At 43.3% G+C, this 24,706-nt stretch overlaps 1 long non-coding RNA gene across 2 annotated transcripts; it reads left to right on the forward strand.

Moving 5' to 3' along the window:
* Window positions 1-172: 172 nt before the first annotated feature.
* Window positions 173-19,414, forward strand: LOC122696863. Of its 2 annotated transcripts, XR_006341911.1 has the most exons (6): window positions 173-564; window positions 6,970-7,074; window positions 12,187-12,366; window positions 12,966-13,112; window positions 14,015-14,125; window positions 19,298-19,414. It is a non-coding gene; the product is annotated as an uncharacterized LOC122696863 (long non-coding RNA). The 2 variants fall into 2 exon arrangements; XR_006341910.1 differs by lacking the exon at window positions 19,298-19,414 and having other exon boundaries at window positions 176-564; window positions 14,015-14,357.
* The last annotated feature ends 5,292 nt before the right edge of the window (window positions 19,415-24,706 follow it).

Genomic DNA, 24,706 nt, shown 5'->3' on the forward strand with positions numbered 1-24,706 from the left:
GGGTGTGAGCGGCGAGTAGCAGCCGGCGCCTGGGGGGCGGGGGTCGTGTGGGCGGTGAGCAGGGCCGGCGCCTGCGCAGGGCCGGCGGCCGGGGAGCGCGGGCCGGCGTTGGGGTGAGAGCGGGAGCTCCGCCGGCGCACTGGGGCGAGGGCGGCGGGTGAGCGGCGAGCCTGGCGGGGCGGGGAGCCGGGAGCGTGAGCTGGGAACGTGGGAGCGGCGAGCCCAGCCCGCACCGCAGGGGGCGTGTGAGCCAGAAAAGGGGCCCTGTCATTGGGAAACGGGCGCCGGCGCCCCGGGGCCCTGTGAGCCGGGAGGGCGGGCGGTCGTCCTCTCCTGAGGGGCGGGAAGCTGGCCTTGGAACCCGGGCCCCTTCTGTGAGGGACCGGCCGGTAGCCGGGAGTAAGGTGCGAGGCGCCAGCGGTGGGCTTGGCCAGTGCCTGGGCCCTGCCGCCGCTGGGCTCCTAATTGTTTTTAATTTGAGGATAATGACAATATCCTGATTTTCCTACCCAACACTTTGGCTTCTGAAGTGACATTTATCTAAAAACTGCTGCATTGTTCCAGGTCAGTCTGTAGCCAAATGTTTGTGTTTCTTCCCTCTGTTCTCCCCTCCGTTTTACTGGAGTAGAGCTGATTTATGATATTGTCTCAGTGTTGGCTGTGCAGCGAAGTGAATCAGTTATGTGTCTATATGTGTATCTGCTCTTTTTAGAAACGTTTTTTCCATACGGGCTGTCACAGAATATGGCGTCCCCTGTGCTGTACAGTTGGCCGTCGTTTGTTCACAATAGTGTGTGGTGTGTGTGTCAGTCCCAGCCTGCCAGCCACCTGTGTGTTTCTTTGGTGCATGTGTGTGTGTGTGTGCGCGTGTGTGTAAAACTGCTAGAGAGGGTCAGAAACAGGCTGAATGGTGGTTTTTTTTTTGTTTTGTTTTTTTTTGTTTTGTTTTGTTTTTACCGCTTTGGCCTTGAAAAGATAGTTCTTGAAACTTGAAAGTATTACTGCATTTGGATTGTCTAGTTGATCTGCAAGGAACATTTCAAGAGACACAAAAGCATGGGGGGTAGCGATAAATATGTGGGCTTATGACAACAGCAGTTTGCTTTAGTGATGTTTTAACAAGGGCTTCCCTGGTGGTTCAGTTGGTAAAGAATCCGCCTGCAATGCAGGAGACCCCGGTTTGATTCCTGGGTTGGGAAGATGCCCTGGAGAAGGGAAAGGCTACCCACTCCAGTATTCTGGCCTGGAGAGTTCCATTGACTGTATAGTGCATGGGGCCGCAAAGAGTCAGACTCAACTGAGCGACTTTCACTTCCATGCTAATAATACAAAGCATTTTGGATGTGCAGAGTACCTTTATGGCAATCGTACTTGAAGAAACAGGAAGTAAGGGTGCCCTGTTTGAAGGTGGCACCAATGGAAGGAGATAGGAAGGGCCTGCTCTCTTCGTTGCAGGCGGCTGCTGCCTGGTGATCCAGGACCGTGCCTGAAGTCAGCATCCTGGTTCTGACACTTACCAGCTGTGGGATCTTGGCAAAACCTGTCTTGCCGGGTTAAACGTGGGCAGTTTTTAAAAGCAGGATATTTTCTTAGAAAGGGTTTAGGAAATCTTCAAGCACCTGAGTATTAATTTTAACAGAGTATCTCTGGGAGCCTTCCACAGAAGTATGTGGATCCTTTATCTGGAGCTGCTGGCCAAAGAGGAAAAAAGACATTAAATGGAGAAATAGAAGGTAAGAACTGGATTTGATAGAAAACTCATTGACAGAATGGTGAATTAAAATGGGACTGCTGACATATTCTAATAGCCAGAGAAAATCACCTGTTGGACATCTAGTGACGAAAAAGACGAGGAGGGAAATAGTGTATCTTATCAGGTGTCAGCCACAGATTAAATTGAGATTGCCATTTCAGGAGCTAAGTTATGAGTTCCTGGACTTCCTTGGTGGTCTGTTCCAATGGTTAAGACTCTGTGCAGTTAAGACTCTCCAATGCAGGGGGTGCAGGTTCGATCCCTGGTCAGGGAACTAAGATTCCATCTGATTCATGGCCAAAAGGAAAAAAATATATTAGTTCTGTTTCCAGATATTCTACAACCTCAGGAAGGTTGAGAAATAAGAGGAAAGAGGGGATGAAGGATGAGGGAGGCATAGGGCACAGGGAGGAAATGAAGTAAAGGAGATGGAAGCAAGGGTCTTTGGGGAAGGTGGCAAGGAATGAGATAGGTCTTTAGCAAAAGGGAGAGTCCTTGACATGGGTGATGAATCTGAAGTGAGCTTGTCCGAGAAGAACAGCAGAGTTTTCCCCATCTTACTTTTCTCCTGGCTGTTAGAAGGCATTCAGCATTGAGGTCCCTGGGCGTGCAGAGCTGTGTGTAAACCTCTGTGCAGGAACACGGGCATAGGTACTCATCTGTAAATGTGTGCAGATTGATGTCATATGAAATGTTACTGCTTTATAGGATGGTGTCACGTAGGCCAAAACAAGAGAACTGGAAAGGAGAGAGCAGGGGTCATGATGGGGAGATCAGGGAACCTACAACCTGATACAGTGTCCACTGGAAAGTTTCCAACTTCTAATGCAGTTTCAGTTTGGAGGGAAGTGTCTCCAAAGTGAGGGTAGAGTGAGAGTAAGTTGAGGCTAAGATTTTAGAAGAATAAATTAAGTTGAAGTCATGTAGAAGCAGACTCAGTGTAGACCAGAGTTTCTCACATTTGAATTAGTTGCCTGGGGACCTTGTGGGAAGTGCACTTGCTGATCAGGAGGTCTGAGATTCTGTGTTTCTAACAAGCTCTCTGAGTAGCTAGGGTATAGCCTTGTATTTAGAGACATCTGGAAGAAGAGCATTGGATAGTGCAGGACATAACAGGATCAAGAAAAAGCATTATTTTCTTTTTCTTTCCGAGCGTGTTTATAGCCAGAGGGAAGCAAGGAGTTGAAGTAGCAATTACAGGTGTAAGATACCATTGCTAAGCAAAGGGAAAAAGAAGTGGTGGAGATGATCCATAGAAAGACTGTAAAGGGGGAGGAATTAAGACCATAGATCCAGAGATTACCCTTTGGAGAAGAGAGATTCTAGTGAAAGGAGGAAAGGAAGAAAGTAAGTCCTTAGAGAGGTGAGTTTGGAGTTGATGAGGACACTTCAGAGAATTCCTTCTAGATGGCTTCAGTGTATTTACATTGAAAAGAGATAAAATCATTGTTGCTCCAGAGAATACTGGGGGTTGGGGAGAAGGGTGGTGGTGCTAGAAGGAGGGGAAACCCCAGCCACTCTAAGTAACTCTCAGGCATCAAAGGTATATGTTGTATTGATATTTGTTATTTGAACTAGATTAATTTGAATATGGAGGGCATTGACTTTCTTTTTCTTTTATTTAAGATAACTGATTTTTTGGCAGTTGTTTCACAGAAATCCTTTGAAGCATTAGCATGATGTAGCAAACCAAACTAAGTTTTCAAACAAAACAGATGAATAGGGTTCATTCCCTAAATGCTAGACCTGTCATTTTCAATAAACACTACACTGATTTTGAAACATGCAAGATTTTTAATATCTAATCATTTTGTGGCAATTAAATTATTCATAAAGTTCTTATGGAATACAGAATAGGGAACAGATTGAGTGAATCGATGTAAGTCATACTAGAAAAGTAAAAATTAGAAAAAATGAGACACTAGTTAGCATCTCTTCATGAATAGCAGTGATGTATAAGATACAATAAGCTGTGAAGGAGTAGTGAGTTTGAGGGGAGAGGAGGACGTGGAAGTGATTCTCTGACATAAGAGTTTGTAGGCGGTAGTCAGAGCTGTATTCTTACTCACATTCTAATAAATGGAGACTTTGTTTTCAGATTTTTCAGATTGGGATTCTACTAGTTTGAGCCTCAGTAATGAGACTTGTCAAAAAGCCAGGCATTTGCAAGTTGATGATCAGTGTCTGTTGATTTCACAACCAATGACCAAAAATCAGTCAGCATCCACAAAATTGGAACAGATGACCTTGTTAGGTTGTTAGAATAGGAAAAAAGAGTCCAGAACAGCGGTGGCTGAAAGACAAGGAAGGGTAGAGCCCACAAAGATAGAACAAAGGAAGGTCCAAGGACCGGAGTGAGGACCTCAGGTAGAACAAACAGCACTCCTGGCTTGCCCAATTTACAGGGGGCAAGCACATGGGGAGGAAAAAAACCTAGATAAAGAGGAACCAAAGGGCCAGGGGTGTTTCCCCCATGCGTGTACACTCTTGACTCTCTCTCTCTCTCCCTCTCTTCTCTTTGCGTCTTTTGGGTCGGCATGCCCTCACACCTCCAGGATGCATTTTCCAAATAAAACTGAGCTGTAACATGGAGCTCTAACACTTTCAGAGAGCTGTGATGCGCCGAGAGGTTTAACGTCTGTTGCTTCAAATTTTTGCTGTGACAAGACAGAACCGAGGAAATTACACACTCCCTTGACAACCTTAATAGATAAAGAAAAGGTGAATATTGGAGTGGTGTTTCTGGTAGGGAATCACATGCTCCATCAGCTGTGCAAGTCTCAGCTGCCAGAACACAGAGAAAGCAAACAAGGCAGTGAAGAAGCCCAGAGGACTCAGCCCTGGGCCACGTGGGCACCGACATTTCCAAAATTAGATGTTGTGGCAAAACCTACTGTGTGCTTACTCCTTTTATGCAACCTGCAGCCAAACAGTATTTCTTAGAAAGGTGTTTGCATTCTTCCTCTGACCATAGTAAGACAATCCATGACAAAGAGAGTTAGGAGAAAGTAAATTCATTTAGGCTATCATGTCGCATACCTGAGAGTGGGTAGCAGGATTATATGTAGAATTTTGCATCTAGTTGGGAGACCTAGGTAGACATCTAGAGATTGTCTTCTCAAAATGTGGCTTCATAGCCATATCTTTGCATAGCTCTGAATTCATAAGTATTAGCTATAAATTATATGCAGTATGACTGCAGGAGCACCTCTGAAGCCAAATGCTAAAACATTTCTTGTGTTTTCTATGATGTTATATATTTTAGAATTGGCTTTCCCAGTGATAATGGGAGGCACGGGAAATTGCTACATAGTACTTCCTCGGTTGTACCTGTCTAATATATCAACTTGTTTTATTATTTGTAATGAATTAATAGTTCAGAAGGAATGTTGGTTTTGAGGAGTGCTGTATCATTTAAAAGCAGTGTATAGAAAAGCAATTCTTATTCTACTGGGATGCCCAGACTATTGAGTAACCACATCTAATAGGGTGTTGTCCATGAATACCAATTAATTTAGTGCCTTCAATCGGTCATACAATCAGGGCTATAGTAAGAAATCATACACTGTTTCTTTTTTCACTCCTATTGTTTTTTTCTTTCCTTTCCTCACCTGTAGAAGTTACCTTTGCATTTACAAGATTCTCAGTTATCTCCTAGAATAGTGACTACAAGCTATCAACTCAAAGTGTGTGTGTGTGTGTTTACATCTCTACAAGTGACTTGTTTGCTCTTGTTTCTCAGTGAGCTTAGTAGGTCCGAGAAGCACAAATTCAAATAAATCACCTACCTGAATCCTTTCAACACTGGAAGATGTGACATAGGAAAACCACCAAATAAATAGAAGCAACTTCAGACAGTTCATGCAGATTCTCAGTCTCTTCTCAGTCGCTACCTTTTCTAGAGTAACCGGCAGAGTCTACTCCTTTAGATTCCTAGCATTTGTACATATATTGATTTCATATAGATTTATTCTGTACTTGACCTAGAAAGTTTTACATCCTAAATATTTCTGGAAACATTCCCCAGTGCAGGCCTGCATCACCTTTTTTTTTTTTTTTTTTTCATTATTAATGCCTTCAGATTCTTCTCCCTCCATTTATTTGTATGCCCTTCAGTTTCCATCCCCTGTAGTGTTTAGAGTCACCTGTCTTAAAAGCACATGTGACCGTATACCCCTCGTCAAATCGCATTAATATGTAGACATCTTACAGCGACGCATGATGCTTTCATAGTCTGACTTGCGCCTGACTCTCCATGTCTCGCCCTTTCTGTCCTTTGCTCTGGAATCCTGAGCTGCTGCTGAAGCCCCCTCACCCGTTCCTGCGCTCTGGGCAAATGTTCACCCTCTCCTGTGCGCTTCTGTCGCTGTCTTGCTGCAGCCTTCCGTGCGCTCCCTTACCTGCCCGCTGTTCCCGTGAACTGCCTAAGTCTGCACTCAGGCAGTCTCTCATGAAAAGCCATCCCTGACCCCCTTTATCTACATTTGTCTTTAAAGTCCAGTGTCTAGTACTGAGCAGGAACCCCCCAAATAATTATTGAATAAAAGAACTAAAGACTTATGTATACCAGGGTGATTTTTAAGAGCTTGTCCTCTGCAGTCTAAGAGCCAAGAGGGTAGACATGTGAAGAAATAACTTACATTCAGGTGATGAAGATACACTGGAAAAATCTATAAAGTCCTACGGAACTTTAGGAAAGAGATACCTGTTTATCTGGGGAAAAAGCAGCTATAATCAAGGAGAACTTTACAAAGCAGGCTGAGTCTTAAAAGCTGAAAAATAATTTGTTTGGAAAAAAGCATTTCAATTTAAGGAATTGAGAAAAGGAAAAAAAATTAACAGGAGTTTTGTAAACCATGAATAATGTTGCAGTTGAAGCTTGGCATGTTGTTATAAAGGTCCTGTTATGAAGTAGAGAAGAGAAGATATTGTGGCTTTATGTGTCTGTCCAGTATTTTGAAATTTTGTTTGGTTTCTGATTGTTTTGTTCACTGATGTTTGGATGAATTTATGAATGAATCTTTGAGATGTTTGTGTGCCTGTAACCTGATGAATTCTGGTATCTCCCAAAAGGTTTCTTGAAGTTTTAGATCATTGGAAGTGTTTCTTAAAGAAGTAAATATTTAGCTGAAGATTAAGATTGATATAAGCTGTCATTTGATACAATATTTTAAATCTATATCTTAAATATTCTGTCTTTTATCTAAATATTCTAGGTAATTTTAACAAAACGTAAAGATTTGTCAGCAGAACTAGACTTAGAAATGACATGAGAGGAAGAACAAGAAAAATCTGATGGAGATGAAAATAACCATTCACAGGTAAGTGAAAGTGTAAATTTAAATTTCTGGTTTAATACTATTTTCTAGTCTTTAACAACATAATACGGTTTGCAACAAAGTTCATAACAAATAAAATTACCTTTCAAAAGTAGACTTTTAGAATCAACAGATGATCACTTAAGTTTTTATAGCACTTCAATGAGAAAACTTAAAATATTGTTAGAGTCTACTGTAATTTATAGCTTGTCTTTGGAATTGAGGCAAAAAACCCTCCTGACTACTGTTTACTTCTTCCATTTTTATAATTTCTTTACATGGTAAAGAAGGTGAGATCGAATACCGAATCATAGGATTAAAGAGTTGAATTTATGAACAATAGGACAATGATGGTCCCTGACCTAGATATGTGTAGAGAGAAATCATTGCCAGTGGTCAAGGTTTTCTGTTGAAATTGCCAGTCACTGATGCCAAGACTAAAGATTCATTCTGTCTGATATCTCAGCATAGTTGACTTCAGTTCAGTTGCTCACTCATGTCCAACTCTTTGTGACCCTGTGGACTGCAGCATGCCAGGCCTCCCTGTCCATCACCAATTCTCGGAGTTTACCTAAACTCATGTCCATTGAGTCAGTGATGCCGTCCAACCATCTCATCTTCTGTCGTCCCCTTCTTCTCCCGCCTTCAGTCTTTCCCAGCATCAGGGTCTTTTTAAATGAGTCAGCTCTTCGCATCAGGTGGCCAAAGTATTGGAGTTTCAGCTTCCACATCAGTCCTTCCAATGAACACTCAGGACTGACCTCCTTTAGGATGGACTTAGGGATGAACATTCAGCAAGAGAGTAGATCATAGAATCAGCCCAACTGCCTATTAAAAGTATTGAACCTTCCAGATTGGACCTTTGTTGTTAGGGTACAAATAATAACTTTATAGTTTATTTCATTTCCAGGTGGGAAATCCGTAAATATTATTAAAAATGCTTTATCCACTTTCATCGGTGGCTGTTAGGATTTAATATAACTGAATGTAGGGGCTTCCCAGGTAGCTCAGCTGGTAAAGAATCCACCTGCAATGCAGGAGACCCCGGTTCAATTCCTGGGTCAGGAAATTCCCTCGGTGAAAAGGCTGGGATACACACTCCAGTATTGTTGGAAGACCTGGGTTCAATCCCTGGGTTGGAAAGATCCCCTGGAGGAGGTTGTGGCAACCCACTCCATGTTCTTGGCTGGAGAGTCCCCATGGACAGAGGATCCGTGCAGGCTACAGTCCTAGGGGATGCAAAGAGTCAGACAGGACTGAGTACACACATGACGGGATTTAAGCAGGTAATATGTATTGATGTACAACAGTATCATTATATATAATTTGCATTAATTTAGGAATTGGTTTCTCTTTCTGATTGGTGTTAATAGATTTTGGATCATCATAATATAAAGTTTGTCTGTTCTCCAAATATTAGTCCTTTAATAAAAAAAAAAAGCTTTCAAATGTGCTGTAGGGACTCGCTGTTTAAGATATAGTGAGAGGAAATATTTTTAAGGGAAGCCAGCATTTATAACAGTAAAAATCATCTCCTAATTCAAATTTGGTAGATTTAATATACATGAATTAATTCAAACAGGGACAAAATTCGGTTTTGAGTTCAGGTGTTTCTCCTATTTTCGGGTAAGGCAAGTTACTTTTCACCTAAGCGCAAAAGGGTAAGGTGAGGACGAGGGCCTCTGGCCAGAAGTCGTTTCAGGGCCTCGTCCCCTTGGCAGCTGAACTGTAGCAAATACACGTAAACAGCTGCACAGGCGCTATTTCCTGGGACAGGCAGTGGAGAACTGGATGGTAACTGAAGGGGAATAGGGAGTTCATGGGAGTTTCCTATTTTATATTCAGAGGGGAGCTTTTAGTGTGTATATGCTGCTAGAAATGAGCCAGCAGAGGATGCGTTTATTGAGTTGAATCTTGTTTCCATTTCCAATCTTAGAAAGCTTATTGATTATATGACATTATCTTTCAACTATTACAGTAAACTAATTGTACACAGTACTTCTGTTCATATATAGTTTTGTGGTAAGGGCTTGTTCATTGGTTCTGAAGTGTAATATTCTTATGTAATTGAATATACAGATGATTGCTTCAATTAATTCTATCATACATAGATTTTTTTAAATTATAGAATCATGAATATACAAACCCTTAGGCTATACTGAATAGGATTTAATTATTCCTTGGTGATTCTGGATGATCGTATCATCGTGAGTAGCTACGGTTTTGTAAGGTACTCTGAAACATCACATCATATTAACTTCATGTTGTTTACAGATTCCTGGGAAAAGGGGAATTTTTGTTTATATTCAGTAGAAAAAGCTATTGACAATCTTTCATTAATTATTATTTTTGGATCATAAAGTTCTAAATTACTAAAACCATGCTTCCCATACTAAGAGTGCCGTTAACACATCTTGTGTGCTCAATAAGTGCATGTCAGATGCATGTAGAAAGAGCAGAATGGTTACATGAATGCCTATTGATGAATTTCTTTACAAAAAGCAAGTCTTTATTGCAAGTAGATTTCCAATATTGCCTACATGGAAAGATGTTTGATTTTTTTACAAATATGCTAAGATTCAGAAATCATTAATTATTTATAGCTATTGGTAGGCATGGAATAATAATATAGATTCATTTGCTATGATATTACTTAGAAAGACTTATTTAAATCTCACTTTCTCAGCATGCTTTGGAGCCGCAGCGTTGAGGCCAGACTTCCTGGGTTTGAACTCTGGGTCTGTTGGTGACCTGCCGTGGGCTTGGACACGGTCCTCAGTCTCTCTGTGCCCCATCTTTCCCCGTGTAGAGGACCTCATGCATTACCTGTCTTCGAGAATCACTGTGAGGATCAAAAGTGCCTTCAGATATGGCAAGTGCTGATCATAATGCATAGTGGTTGCATAGGAAGTCCTCAGAAGACTAATATCATGGTTATTGTGGTTTTCTTAAAAATGGGTTTCTTTCTTATAAGGAATTAAGGAATACTCCAAGATAGGTTTTATTGCCATAACAGGTAGTTCTTATTGAAAATGACAACTGCCATAAACCCTGGTATACTGCTTCCTATCAAATAACACAAGTAATGTTATATTTTTCCTTTTCCTTTCATCTAAATTCAATGCTTTATTAGCATTATTCATATATTTTCTTTGTCCATTAATGCCACTCTTATTCATTGTTTAATCTTTTAGTAAAAAATTACTTCCCAGTGCAAAGGTTTTATGTAAAAAGCCAAAGCTTAGATATTGTATGTATTTTTAAATATTTAATATTAGCCTGAAAAGAATCATTTGTTATTTTAGGGCTGCAAAGAAAACATCTAATGAAAAGAATAAGGTATAATAAAAAAGTTAATTATAAAAAATATCATCCTAGTAAAATATATTTTGTAAAAGGAATAGTGTCAAAACAGAAAATCTTCATATGTTGTAGAGACATACACTTTGAGAACTTAATTTAGAAACGCTATTGATCAAATTATCATTTTGATAAAAATCTGTCCTTTTAAGAAGTGTCTGTTTTTCATTTAATGACGAGCTATTTATCACCTTTGTACAGTTAGTATATTTTATAAATATTTTAAGGACATTGTGAAACAGTATTGTTTATATGGAGGTCAAAGCACAGATTAATGACGTGAGCTACCTGAATGACTGAACTCAGTCATCTGAAAGTGCTTCCCAGGATGGTGATGTCTTCACTCTGAGATTTCCACATTGCAAGTAGAACCGCTTGGCTTGAGGTATAAAGTTAGGACCGTGGTGTAAATATCAACACAAAGCCTGTTTGTGTACAGTGTAGTAATACATGCTCACCTTGTCTAGGACTGCTCTAGAGCTATGGATATTACAGTGCTGTGCATCTTATAGATATATTTTGTATTAAAAGACAGTGAAAGTGAGTGTGTACGCTGAGCCTATGATCATTCTTACTGTACCTGAATTTATAATTTTATATATATACATATATATGTCATTATTTCATTTCTCTTTCTCTTCTACTAGACTGCAAGCTAAACAAGAGCCAGGGTCATGTGTTTTATCTGGAGAGCTTAGAATAATGTCTTCCACTTGATAGACACTCAATATTTGTTCAGTGTATGGAGGAGTGGACATGAAAGACACAGTCCTTTATACTCAAAAATTACTCACATCAGTGTGTTTCTTGTTTCTTTGTGTTTTCTTCTTGTTGCAGATTGTGTTAGCTTGTTGAAAATTCGGGATGCAATTGTTTCATGTGAAAGATAAATAGAACTTTAAAAAAGCCACTGTGAACTACTTAGAGGAGAAATTTAAAAACTGGAAAATAAGGTCCATGAGCTACAGAAAGAACTGTCGGAGAGAAAAGAAGTGAATCACAGTTAGGGCATCAGAAAGTGGAGTGGCAACGAGAGCTTTGCAGCTTGAGATACTGCACATCCTAGTTTTAAAGCAATATATGAACTGTTATTTACTTCAATACTGCAGAGACGTAGCTGTGTTATAATTTTTAACTTACCCTCTGGGATTTTACAGCAGAGAATACGTCGTTAGTATTCTGGAGTGTGAAATTCATGGAAGTAATATAAGTTCTTAACAGTGAATGCTTCTAATGACTTAATGTATATTTTTCCAAATCATCATTTTCATGATCATACAGGAGTCCACCATAACGGAAACCTCATTCAGGATTCAACAGATTGACTTTCGATTGTTTTTCACTTTTCTGTATTATGTTTAATCTTACAAGGAACATCTTTTCTACAGATTCATTTCTACATTTCTAATTATTTTGAATTCCTTTTCTTTAATAATAGTGTATTATTTGGTTAGAGTATGAGAACGTTTAGAAACGGTCTTCGATCCATATTTCTAGACTATTCTTTAGAAAGTTTAGATTACTTTTCATTTCCACCCACAGAAGTATGAAGTAGCCATTTTTCTCAAGACAGAAAAAAATATTTATGCTGTTTTATTCTTAACCCTCTGCATGAAAACAGTGATCATTATTAAGTGTTCTTCACTGTATTTCCCATCATTTTACTATTTTAATCATTGTGAAGAGGGAGTGAAAGTTACTGCAGCAGTGAATAGTCTCATGTTTTTTTTAAGAAGAGCTCTATAAATTTTGCAGATTGACCTTAAAGCAAGAAGAAGAGAATAGAAGAAATGCTGGCATGTTATATGAAAAAATTAGGGAGCAGTTAAGAAGAAAGGAAGACCAATATAGTAAAGAAGCTGAAATGAAACAGCAACTTGAACTCACTCTCAGAGCACTAGATGGAACTGAAGACTGAGAAAGGATCTGAATCAGGTAGAGTAATCATTGCTGAAAATTTCAAATTTCTCACACCATTTCATCAATATTATTTATAATATCCCATTTATTTAATATGTATTATTTAGATTTCAAACAAGGTGTTATACCAACCTAGGTATGAACTGTGACATTCGTAGTTTAAGTGATTAGTTTCTTACTATTCTTGGCTTCTAATAGATGCTCTGTATGTGTTTTCTGAGTGGAGGACTGGATATAACTTGAGGTTAATTATTAACATAATGATTGGCACTTTTGATACATTAGACAAAATAATCTTAATTCCAATCCATGTATTAATTTGGGGTTTTTAAATGTTAAAATACAGTCTAACTTGGCTTGAGACTATGAAGGAACTAGTTAAATGCTTTGTAAAGAAATTTCCTTTCACAATAATATATCTGCATGCTTTTGCTTTGTGATAAATTTAGCAGACATTTAAATTAAGATCCAAGTTAATCACGTGAGATAAAGATTCTTGTGCTTGAAAAGGCTACTTCCTCTAAACAGTTTTATATATTTTATATTCTGCTTCTAAGCTTTTAACTGTTTTTTTTTTTTTCTTTTAATGATATGGGCCCAAAAACTTCATACAGTGTCTCTCCAGGTTATGGAAGAGTGACATGACTCAGAAGCAGCTTTCTGGAGAATGGAATGCCAGAAGCTTACAGGAGGGAATCCTGGCCAATCACCTTGGCAAAGAAAAGCAGAAAGAAGTGGCTGATAAAGAAATGAACTCTTAGGTATTTTCTGTATTCATTTATGTGTGTGTATGTATCTGTGTATGTATGTTGTTTATAAATGTGGAGTATGTACCACAGAAAATGTAGAGGCTTGTGAAAGCCTATATATCTATATTTTGAGGAGGGATGACATTTTTCATGTGTCGGATAAAGTAATATTTGTAATTCAGATCCATTTGTCTACAGCAGTCAGGTAGGGACATACGTTGACCTCATCCAAGGAGAGGCCTTTAATATTTTCCATAGGAATTGATCTCAAAATTATTGCAACTGTATCGGAGGAGCCGGCACCCTCCTCTGTGCTTTAGGCCAGGAAGACGGCGTGTGCTCCGCCATCGCGTGCGCTGCACACCAGAGTCCCTCTGCTCTGGGGGGAGCGTGTGCGCCGCTCCATGCCCGTCCTCACCTTCCGTGTCTCAGTCAGAGTCCGCTCCTGGCTCCACTCTCATTTCTGTAACCAGCGCCCTGTCAACGGCCTTTGCATGTCATTTACAGTTTTCCAGTTTGTGAAAACTGCAAGATCAGTTGTAAAAACATTTTTGAGCACTTTAAAAAGTAACTTCTTCAAAATAAACTTATAAAAGTTCTGCCTACCCCATCCCCCCAGAAAACCATACCTCTTGCTACTAACAATAGATACTCTTAATTTTTGGTAATGATTTCACTTCCTTGATAAATCATTAGGGTCGGTTATCACTTCCACTGGTGGTAAGGAGGAAAAGTACAGGCAGTTCCGAGACCATATTTTGGATGTCATTCTTGTGAGGAAATGATCGCTTTGCTCTATGTAGGGTCCTATTTTAGTACAAGGAACTTTTAAAAACAGTGATAGATATGACATCATATGTATTTAGTGATAATTAATAAGTGTTTTTCATTCTCTTTCACCCTATCTTACTTAGACATTACAAAAAGGTATTGAAAGTTATGGAAGCAGCAAATAATCTCATGGTTGTCTAAGAAGAGCTCTCCAAGTTTTACCTATCACCATCTGTGTATGCACCGTGAGTGAAGTAAGAGGCTTATTCTGTGTTGATGTGTTTGCACCAGAGAAGTGGCCGTGGTCTGATGTACGAGGACAGGTGGAGTTGGAAGACCTGCTGCTTATTATATTTCTAGCTTCTTCCTTCCCAGAGTCGTTATAGCTGATGAGCTAACTGATGTTTTTATAGAAGTGCTTAGTGCAGCTCTCAATAGGTTTAATTCTTGTAATTGACTATTAAGATGTTAGAACAGTAACATATTCTCAAGAAAAAAACTTTTTACAAAATGTAATCTGTTTAAATCTGTACAGAGCTAAGGCTCTTATTGTAGGGCAGCTGTACAGGTTAGGGATCAGCTGTATAGTTTTTAAAGCTAGCAAGTGGTGGTGTGTACTGGACGTATTTGTCATATGTGTTGGGATAGTTTTATTTCCATTCATGTCAATCTGAATTAATTTGGGAAACATTTCAGCATTGAATCATTTATTTTTATAGCCTCTCAACTGTTTCAAGGCATCTACTTTAATGAAATCATAATTTGGAACTCAAGTGGTGAGCTTTACCCAAACTCTTCTTGATTTAATCTTCCATCTGCTATTTATGATTTACTTAGAACATTTTTGCAAACGATTTGTTGATAATTCTCATTTTAAGGGTCAGTTACTATCGTTTAGGTACACGCTTGTCCACTAAAACTGAAGGATGGCAGGATTCATGAGCAGCAGAAATGGAGGAAGTCAGGGACAGGGTTGTAACAGCTGCATTCCGAAGGCAGCTGTAGGCCAGGTTTTCGAGGCTCCTTGAAGGCATGGGAGCATCCTCATTTTTTAAATTTGATGTTTCTTTTATATTGGAATGTACTTGATTTCCAATTTTGTGTTAGTTTCCTCTGCAGGGGAGAGCTAGTGAGCCTAGGTCTGTCTGGAACATTCCTGAATCCTTCGGGGATACACTCTGTGTGTCAAGCTGAATACCAGACCTAGGGGGCAAAATTTGCATTTTTCTCTCAGGGAGCCCTAACGTGGTGTGGCCTAGCAACTGCTTGAAAATCCATCAAATTGCTGTTTCCTTCCTTCTGACAGAGCTAGCTTTGCTCCCCGCTTTGGGATTTCTGAAGCAAGGGGGCAGCACGAGACACCTCGCCTGTGGTCCATTTGAGGTGCAAGGTGACCTCGACCAGGTGACCACAGTATGGAACCTGGCCCTCTCAGACACGCTCCCACAGCCTGCTTCCTCGTGGGCAGTACTGCTATGACCTAGGAATGTGTTTGCAAGGCTCGAAAAGTGCAGGGAGACACGCAGCCCTGACTTGGCAATTTAGGCCCTTGGATCAGGCCTGGAGGTCTGACGTCTGAGAAGTGAAACACTTGCTGCAAGATCGAGGCCTGGAAACACTCTCTGGGGCTGCCTTTCCTGGCTCCAAGGAAGATAGCTTCCCCAGCCGCCTGTGGGCTGAGAGTCACACACGGCTGGAAAGCGCTTGCTTGGAGGTCATTTGTCAGTGGCAGTGGCCCCTGAGCCCCGGTGCCTAGGGAGGGGTCCCACACTCAAAGGGAAAGTCAAAGCGACGTCCAAACGTCTGTTCCATCACGTTTCCTCTGCAGGAGAGATCTAGTGAGCCTAGGTCTGTCTGGAACATTCTTGGATCCTATGGGGACACACACTGTGTGTCAAGCTGGATACTGGTCCTAGGGGGCAAAATGCACATTTTTCTCTTGGGGAGCCCTAATGAAGTGCGGCCTAGTAAATGCTTGAAAATCCATCCAATTGCTCTTTTCTTCCTTCTGACAGAGCTAGCTTTGCTCTCCCCTTTTGGATTTCTGAAGCAAGGGGGTGGCCTGTAACTCCTCGCCTGGGGCCAATCTGAGGAGCAAGGTAACCTTGAGGAGGTGGCCACAGTATGGAACCCAGCCCTCTCAGACTCACTCCTGCAGCTGGCATCTTCATGGGCAGTATTGCTATGACCGAGGAATGTGTTTACAAGGTTCGGAAAATTCAGGGGGACACATGGCCCTGACCCTGGAATTTAGGGCCTTGGAGCAGGCCTAGAGGTCTGACGTCTGAGACATGAAACAGTTGCTGTAAGATAGAGGCCTGAAAACACACTCTCTCTGGATGCCTTTTCTTCCTCAAAAGATAGCTTTCCCAGCCTCCTGCGTGCTGACAGTCACACACTGCTTGTAAGCATTGCTTGGAGGTCATTTCTGAGTGACAATGACCCCTGAGGCCCTACACCTAGGGAGGGGACCCACACTCACAGGGAAAGTCAAAGCAACATCCAAAGGTCTCTTCCATCATGTTTCCTCTGCAGGAGGGATTTATTGAGTCTAGGATTGTCTGGAGCATTCTTTTTTTTTTTTTTTTTTATTTTTTATTAGTTGGAGGCTAATTACTTCACAGCATTTCAGTGGGTTTTGTCATACATTGATATGAATCAGCCATAGATTTACACGTATTCCCCATCCCGATTCCCCCTCCCACCTCCCTCTCCACCCGATTCCTCTGGGTCTTCCCAGTGCACCAGGCCCGAGCACTTGTCTCATGCATCCCACCTGGGCTGGTGATCTGTTTCACCATAGATAGTATACATGCTGTTCTTTGGAAATATCCCACCCTCACATTCTCCCACAGAGTTCAATAGTCTGTTCTGTATTTCTGTGTCTCTTTTTCTGTTTTGCATATAGGGTTATCGTTACCATCTTTCTAAATTCCGTATATATGCGTTACTATGCTGTAATGTTCTTTATCTTTCTGGCTTACTTCACTCTGTATAATGGGCTCCAGTTTCATCCATCTCATTAGGACTGGTTCAAATGAATTCTTTTTAACGGCTGAGTAATATTCCATGGTGTATATGTACCACAGCTTCCTTATCCATTCATCTGCTGATGGGCATCTAGGTTGCTTCCACGTCCTGGCTATTATAAACAGTGCTGCAATGAACATTGGGGTGCACGTGTCTCTTTCAGATCTGGTTTCCTCACTGTGTATGCCCAGAAGTGGGATTGCTGGGTCATATGGCAGTTCTATTTCCAGTTTTTTAAGAAATCTCCACACTGTTTTCCATAGCGGCTGTACTAGCTTGTATTCCCATCAACAGTGTAAGAGGGTTCCCTTTTCTCCACACCCTCTCCAGCATTTATTGCTTGTAGACTTTTGGATAGCAGCCATCCTGACTGGTGTGTAATGGTACCTCATTGTGGTTTTGATTTGCATTTCTCTGATAATGAGTGATGTTGAGCATCTTTTCATGTGTTTGTTATCCATCTGCATGTCTTCTTTGCAGAAATGTCCGTTTAGTTCTTTGGCCCATTTTTGAATTGGGTCATTTATTTTTCTGGAATTGAGCTTCAGGAGTTGCTTGTATATTTTTGAGATTAATCCTTTGTCTGTTGCTTCATTTGCTATTATTTTCTCCCAATCTGAGGGCTGTCTTTTCACCTTACTTATAGTTTCCTTTGTAGTGCAAAAGCTTTTAAGTTTCATTAGGTCCCATTTGTTTAGTTTTGCTTTTATTTCCAATATTCTGGGAGGTGGGTCATAAAGGATCTTGCTGTGATTTATGTCGGAGAGTGTTTTGCCTATGTTCTCCTCTAGGAGACACACACCCGGAGCCTGCTTCTTGATGGGCAGGACCACTCTGAACTAGGAATGTGTTTGCAAGGCTCAGAAAGTGCAGGGAGACACACAGCCCTGACTCCATAATTTAGGCCCTTGGAGCGCGCCTAGAGGTCTGACATCTGAGAAGCGAAACACCTGCTGCAAGACAGAGGCCTGAAAGCACACTCTCTGTGGATGCCTTTCCTTTCTTGAAAGAAGAAGGCTTTCCCAGCCTCCTGCCTGCTGAGGGTCACACACTGCTTGAAAACACTTGGTTGGAGGTCATTTTTAAGTGGCAATGGCCCCAAAAGCCCTGCCCCTAGGGAGGGGACCCCCACTCCCAGGTAAAGTCAAAGTGACTTCCAAAGTCTGTTCCATCACGTTTCCTCTGCAGAAGAGATCTAGTGAGCCTAGGTCTGTCTGGAATATTATTGGATCCTGTGGGGGGACACCCTGAGTGTCAACCTGGATACTGGGCCTTGGGGACAAAATTCGCATTTTGCTCTCAAGGAGCCCTAATGCGGTGAGGCTTAGCAAGCTCTTAATAATCCATCCAATTGCTGTTTTCTTCCTTCTGAGAGAGCTGGCTTTACCCACCCCCACCCCCCACCCCCTTTCAGATTTCTGAGGCAAGGTACGAGGTGACCTCAACGTGAACACAGAATGGCACCCGGCCCCCTCAGACACACTCCTGCAGCCTGCTTCCTCATGGGCAGTATGACTATGACATAGGAATGTGTTTGTAAGGCTTGGCAATTACAGGGAGGCACATGGCTCTGACTCTGGAATTAGGCCCTCGGAGCAGGCCTGGGAGGTCTGATGTCTGAGAAGTGAAATACTTGCTGCAAGGTAGAGGCCTGAAAACACACTCTGTGGATGCCTTTCCTTCCTCAAAGGAAGATAGCTTTCCCAGCCTCCTGCGTGTTAGGAGTCAAACACTGCTGGCAATCACTTGCTTGGAGGTCATTTCTCAGTGGCAATGGGCCCTGAGGCCCTGCCCTTTGAGAGGGGTCCCACACTCACAGGGAAAGTCAAATCAACATCCAAATGTCTGTTCCATCACATTTCCTCTGCAAGAGAGATCTAGTGAGCCTAGGTTTGTCTGGACCATTCTTGGATCCTGTGTGGACACATCCTGTTTCAACCTGTATTGCAGGCCTAGGGGACAAAATTCATATTTTGCTCTCAGGGAGCCCTAACACGGTGCGGCCTAGCAACTTCTTGAAAATCCATCCGATTGCTGTTTTCTTCCTTATGACAGAGCTAGCTTTGCTCCCCCTTGGGGATTTCTGAAGCAAGGGGTGGCCCCCAACTCCTCTCCTGGAGCCCTTTTGAGGTGCAAGGTGACCTTGATGAGGTGACCACAGTATGGCACCCAGCATTTTCAAAACACTCCCACACACTGCTTCCTCAAGGGCTGTACCGCTATGACCTAGGAATGTGTTTTCAAGGCTTGGTAAGTGCAGGGTGACACACGGGCCTGACTCTGTCATATAGGCCCTCGAAGCAGGCCTGGAGGTCTGCTGTCTGAGAATCGATACAGTTGGTGCAAGATAGAGGCCTGAAAACACACTCACTGTGGATGTCTTTCCTTCCTCCAAGGGAGATGGCTTTCCCAGCCTCCTGCGTGTTGAGAGCCACACACTGCTTGAAGGCACTTGCTTGGAGCTCGTTTTTTAGTGGAAAGTTCCCCTGAGGCCCTGCCCATTCAGAGGTGTCCCGCACTCACAGGGAAAGTCCCAGCAACATCAAAGTCTCTTCCACCACGTTTGCTCTGTGGGAGAGATCTAGTGAGCCCAGTTCTGTCTGGAAAGCTCTTGGATCCTGTGGGGACACAGCAAGTATGTCAGCCTGGATACAGGCCAAGGACGCAAAATTTACATCTTTCTCTCGGGGGCCTCTAAATTGGTGTGGCTTAGCAACTGCATGAAAATCCATCCAAATGCTGTTTTCACAGTTGTGACAGAACTAACTTTACTCTTCTCCACCCCTTGGAATTTCTGAAGCAAGCAGGTAGCTCACAATTCCTTGCCACTGGCCAATTAGCAGTGGAATGTCAACTTGATGAGGTGACCACAGCATGGCACCCAGCACTCTCAGAAACACTCCCGCGAGAGTATCCTCAGGAACCATAGCGGAATGAACTAGGAATTTGTTTTCAAGGGTAGAAAAGTGCAGGGAGACACATGGCCTTGACTCTGGAATTTAGGCACTCAGAGCAGCAACTGAGGACTCACATCTTAGAAGCAAAATGGTTCATGCAAGATAGAGGCCTGGAAACACACTCTCTGTGAATGCCTTTCCTTCCTTGAAAGAAGAAAGCTTTCCCAGGATCTTGCATGCTGAGAATCACACACTGCTTGAAGGTCATTTTTCAGTGGCAAGTCCCCTGATGCCATGAATGTTGGGAGGGTCCCCATTTTCACAGGAAAAATCAAAACAACATCCATAGGTCTGTTCCATCACGTTTTTTTCTGTAGGAGAGACCTAGTGAGCCAGGTCTTTCTGGAACATTCTTGGATCCTGCAGGGAAACACCTTGTCGTTCAAACTGGATACAGAGCCTAGGAGCCAAAATTCACATTTTTCTCTTGGGGGACCCTAAAGAGGTGCAGCCTAGCAACTTCTTGTAAATCCATGCAATTGCTGTTTTCTTACTTCTGACAGAGCTAGCTTTGCTCCACCCACCCTTTGGGATTTATGACACAAGTGGGCAGCTCACAACGCCTCGCCTTGGGCCAATTTGCAGTGACATGTTACCTCCATGGCGTAAACACAGTATGCACCCCGCACTCTCAGACCCAGCCGCACAGACTGCATCCTCATTGTCAGTACCGGTATGAACCAGGAATGTGTTTGCAAGGCTCAGAAAGTGCAGGGAGACACACTGCCTTGACCTGGAATTTAGGACCTTGGAGGAGGCCTGGATGTCTCACGTCTTAGAAGCAAAATCCTCCTTTGGGAGGGATCCCACACACACAGGGAAAGTCAAAGCAGCATGCATATGTCTGTTCCATCATGTGTTCTCTGTAGGAGAGATCTAGTAAACCTAAGTATGTCTGGAACATTCTTGGATCATGTGGGGACACAACCTGTGTGTCAACCTGGATACCGGGCCTGGGGGCAAAATTCACAGAATGCTCTCGGGGGGCCATAAACATGTGTGGCTGGGCAATTTCTTGAATGTATTTCCACCTGCTGTTTTCTTACTCCGGAAAGCGCTACATTTGCTCTACCTTTTGGGATTTCTGTAGCGAGCAGGCAGCTCTGAACTTCTTGCCTCAAGTCTATTTGCTGTGTAATGTCACTTCAATGAGTTGACCCCAGTATGGCACCCAGCACTCTCAGACACACTCCTGCAACCTGCTTCCTCATGGGCAGTATGACTATGACATAGGAATGTGTTTGTAAGCCTCATTAAGTGCAGGGAGACACATGGCCCTGACTGCAATTTAGGTCCTCGGAGCAGGCCTGGATGTCTCATGTCTTTGAAGCTAAAGAATTCCTGCAAGAGAGAGGCATGAAGACACACTTTCTGTGGATGCCTTTCCTTCCACGAAGGAAGATAGCTTTCCCAGCATTCTGGGTGCTGCGAGTCACACACTGCTCGGAAGCACTTGCTTGGAGGTCAGTTTTCAGTGGCAATATCCCCAGAGGCTGTGATCATGTGGACGTGTCCCACAGTCACAGGGAGAAGCAAAGCAACGTTCAAAGGTCTGTTCCATCACGTTTCCTCTGTAAGAGAGGTCTAGTAAGCCTAGGTATATCTGGAGCATTCTTGGATCCTGTGGGTACACAGCCTGTGTGTCAACCTGGATACCGAACCTAGGGGGCAAAATTCACATTTTTCTCTCTGGGGACCCGAACGTGATACAGCCTAACGACTGTGTTAAAATCCATCCAATTGCTGTTTTCTTTTTTCTGATGGAGCAAGATTTGATCCACCCTTTTGGATTTTTGAAGCAAGCGAGTGGCTCGCAACTCCTCACCTCAGGCCCATTTGCTATGGAATGTAACCTCAATTAGGTGACCACAGTATGGCACCCAGCACTCTCAGACACAATCCCACTGCATGCTTCATTATGGGCTGTACCAGTGTGACCTAGGAATGTGTTTTCAAGGCTCAGAAATTGCTGCCACCACAGGATCCTGTCTTACCAAGAGGAAAGGAGAATGAGGAGAGATACACCCCGTTATCACCAAGCCACCCCGACGGGCATAGCTTTTCCAAAAAGAGTAAGTGGACCAGTCCCAGGGACAGCAAGTGGGCCTTCTCACCCAGGGAGCCAGGTCCCCCTCCAGGCATAGTCTGCCAGCATGGCTCACGAGTGACACGGGTCGCAGGCCATTCCCTCCACTGTCCAAGGCATGGTCTCCCTCAGAAATATACCTCTTCTGGTGAATCCGAACATGCTTTTCACAGCATTCTGCGTAGGAATACTCTCCTCCAAGAAAAAAATGCATGCCATGCAGATAAATATTTTTCTCCAATGTTAGCACATCCTCTGTGTGCTAAAGGCTTCTTCCTACCAGAAATTTTGTTTCATGAAATAAATGTTTTCTTTCTCATGAGCAGGGGTAGTGGCCTGTCGGTGCCTCACTGAGGGAGATGGAAGGCATCGGGGTCCACGCTTCCCAGGTGCCTGCTTTGACTTCCAGATGGGATGGGGCCGTGGAGGGAGGGTGACCCCAGCATGGATCCTCATCCTCACCCCAGTTCCATAACTGCGCCTTCAGTTTCCATAATACCAGCATTAGAGAAACAAGCAACAGCGTTTAGGACATGTCACAGTGAACTAAACCGAAAGACCTCCCCCTTCTCAGGATCTTGCTCAGTTCCATCCTACTGTCTCTCCACCTGGACGTTGTACAGCTGGTAGGGAGGTGTGTTCAGAAGCTGAAATTCCCCTCAGGCTCAAGAAGTGTCAGGGACAAACTCACATATCAGAATAAGGAAGGGAGTCCAGAGGTGGGACAAGCCTCACCCCCGAGTCACAGCAGGGTAGATGCTGCTGCCCTGAAAGCCCCTTTCTCTCCCAGATGTGGCTGGGATGGGATGCAGAGGAAGGATGTTAGTGGCAGGGGAGCCCATAGATGGTGCATTTACCAAGGAGCATTGGTGTCCCACCACCGTCCACAGGGCCAGAGGAAAGAAGTGAGGGGCCTGGTGGCTCATGCTGGCATCACTCCAGAGTCTCCCCTCTACTCTAGTTCCCCGGACCTGTCTGAGGGAGGACACCTGGAGGCCCTCAACAGAGGGCCAAGCTCCCAGAGGCAACAGAAACTCAAGCAGAGAAGCTTCACTTTTCCCCACTGTAGCAATCAGCTTTTACAGGACTGGGTACTCAGGACAGACTCACAGCCCGTGACCTCTACCTACATGTGTGGTCCAAGGAGGCTCCCAGGGTACAGGTAGGACTCAACAGGCCCAGGGCCTGTTCAGGAGTCACAGCAGGTCTCACCTGCACTCAGTCTTACTCACTCCAGAGGCCGGGGTGGAAGACACCAGCAGCCAGGATGTGTCACCCAGCATGCATGGAAGGGACCTGCAGAAAATGAACACGCCATCAGCTTTCCTCCTTGGGCTCATCCAAGCTGGAAAGCGGGGAAATGAGCATTTCTCCAGAGAGATTCTGGGCTCTATGTCACAGACACTGCCCTGGTGCACAGTCCCCCTCCAGAAGGGGGCCTCTGATCCAGGAGCTGGCAGGAACGGCCCTGCCTCCATGCCTGTCAGGGCCCCCACATGTGGGACCAGGCCCAGGGCTGTGGGGGCAGTGGGCATAGGCCTACTTGTGCTGTGGTTCCTCCCTGGAGACTAGTCCTGACTCTGCACCGCATCCCCCACGGTGGGCACAGCGGTGGGGGCTTAGCCAGGGTCTGAGGGGAGGCGTTGGGTCCTAGGTCATCGAGTGACCTCGAGAGTTCAGGAGAGGGGAGCACAGAGCTTGGATCCTCAGCCTGGCTGCTGCCATATACACACAGTGTATACACACAGTATACACACACAGTGTATATACACAGTATATATATGTATATATATGTATATACACAGTATATACACACAGTGACCCAGCACAGGGCCACACAGTGTATATACACAGTATATATATGTATATATCTATCTATACACATATATATATATATATATATATATATGTATATATCTGTATATACACAGTGTATATACACAGTATATACACACAGTGACCCACCACAGGGCCCCCAATAACCTCACAGACACCTCGACAGACCCACACTCACCCCACAGAGGGACCCCCCCATAACCCTCACTGATCCAGCACAGGGCCCCCATGAAGAGTGGGTCAGACCCACACTCACCCCAGAGAGAGACCCCCCATATACCCACAGTGACCCAGCACTGCTGCTGCACAGGGCCCCCAATAACCCCACAGAGACCTCGACAGACCCACACCCACCCCAGAGAGGAACCCCCCATATACACACATATGCACAACTTTCACATCCAGTAAATGGTTAACTGATGCTTAAAATGATTATTCTTTTGCAGTTGATGCTTTTGTTTTGTTTTGTTTCTCCAGACATCCCACTTCACCCTGGCTTGCCAGCTGGCACTGTAGTAACTAGGATTTCAGGAGTAGGCATCCCAGCTTCCCTTTCTATTCCTGCTTTTAGATTTTGTTTCCTTGAACAGTTTTACTTTTCATGAATGTGTTTTCTCAGGGAGAGATCCCTTTCTGAAATGATACCTACATTCTGGGACAATGAAGCTCCATGTCTATTCAAGAAAGCATCTCCTATTTCTTTTCTAAAACTCCACTCTTGTGCCAAGACCCCATTAATCATCAAACAAGTAGTACAGGAAGTCCTGGCTGAACACCTGTCATCTAATCCTTCTCAAAAGTGGACTGGGAGAAACCAAATCATGTGGTAAGATGAATCAAGTTTTAGTTCTGAATGAATTGGCAGTCCTTTAAAAAATGATTTTGTTTTCAACTAGGAACATTAGAGAAATGTATTAGGATTTTTT

Source organism: Cervus elaphus, chromosome 7 (assembly GCF_910594005.1).
Source record: "Cervus elaphus chromosome 7, mCerEla1.1, whole genome shotgun sequence".
In the NCBI taxonomy this organism is placed as follows: Eukaryota; Metazoa; Chordata; class Mammalia; order Artiodactyla; family Cervidae; genus Cervus; species Cervus elaphus.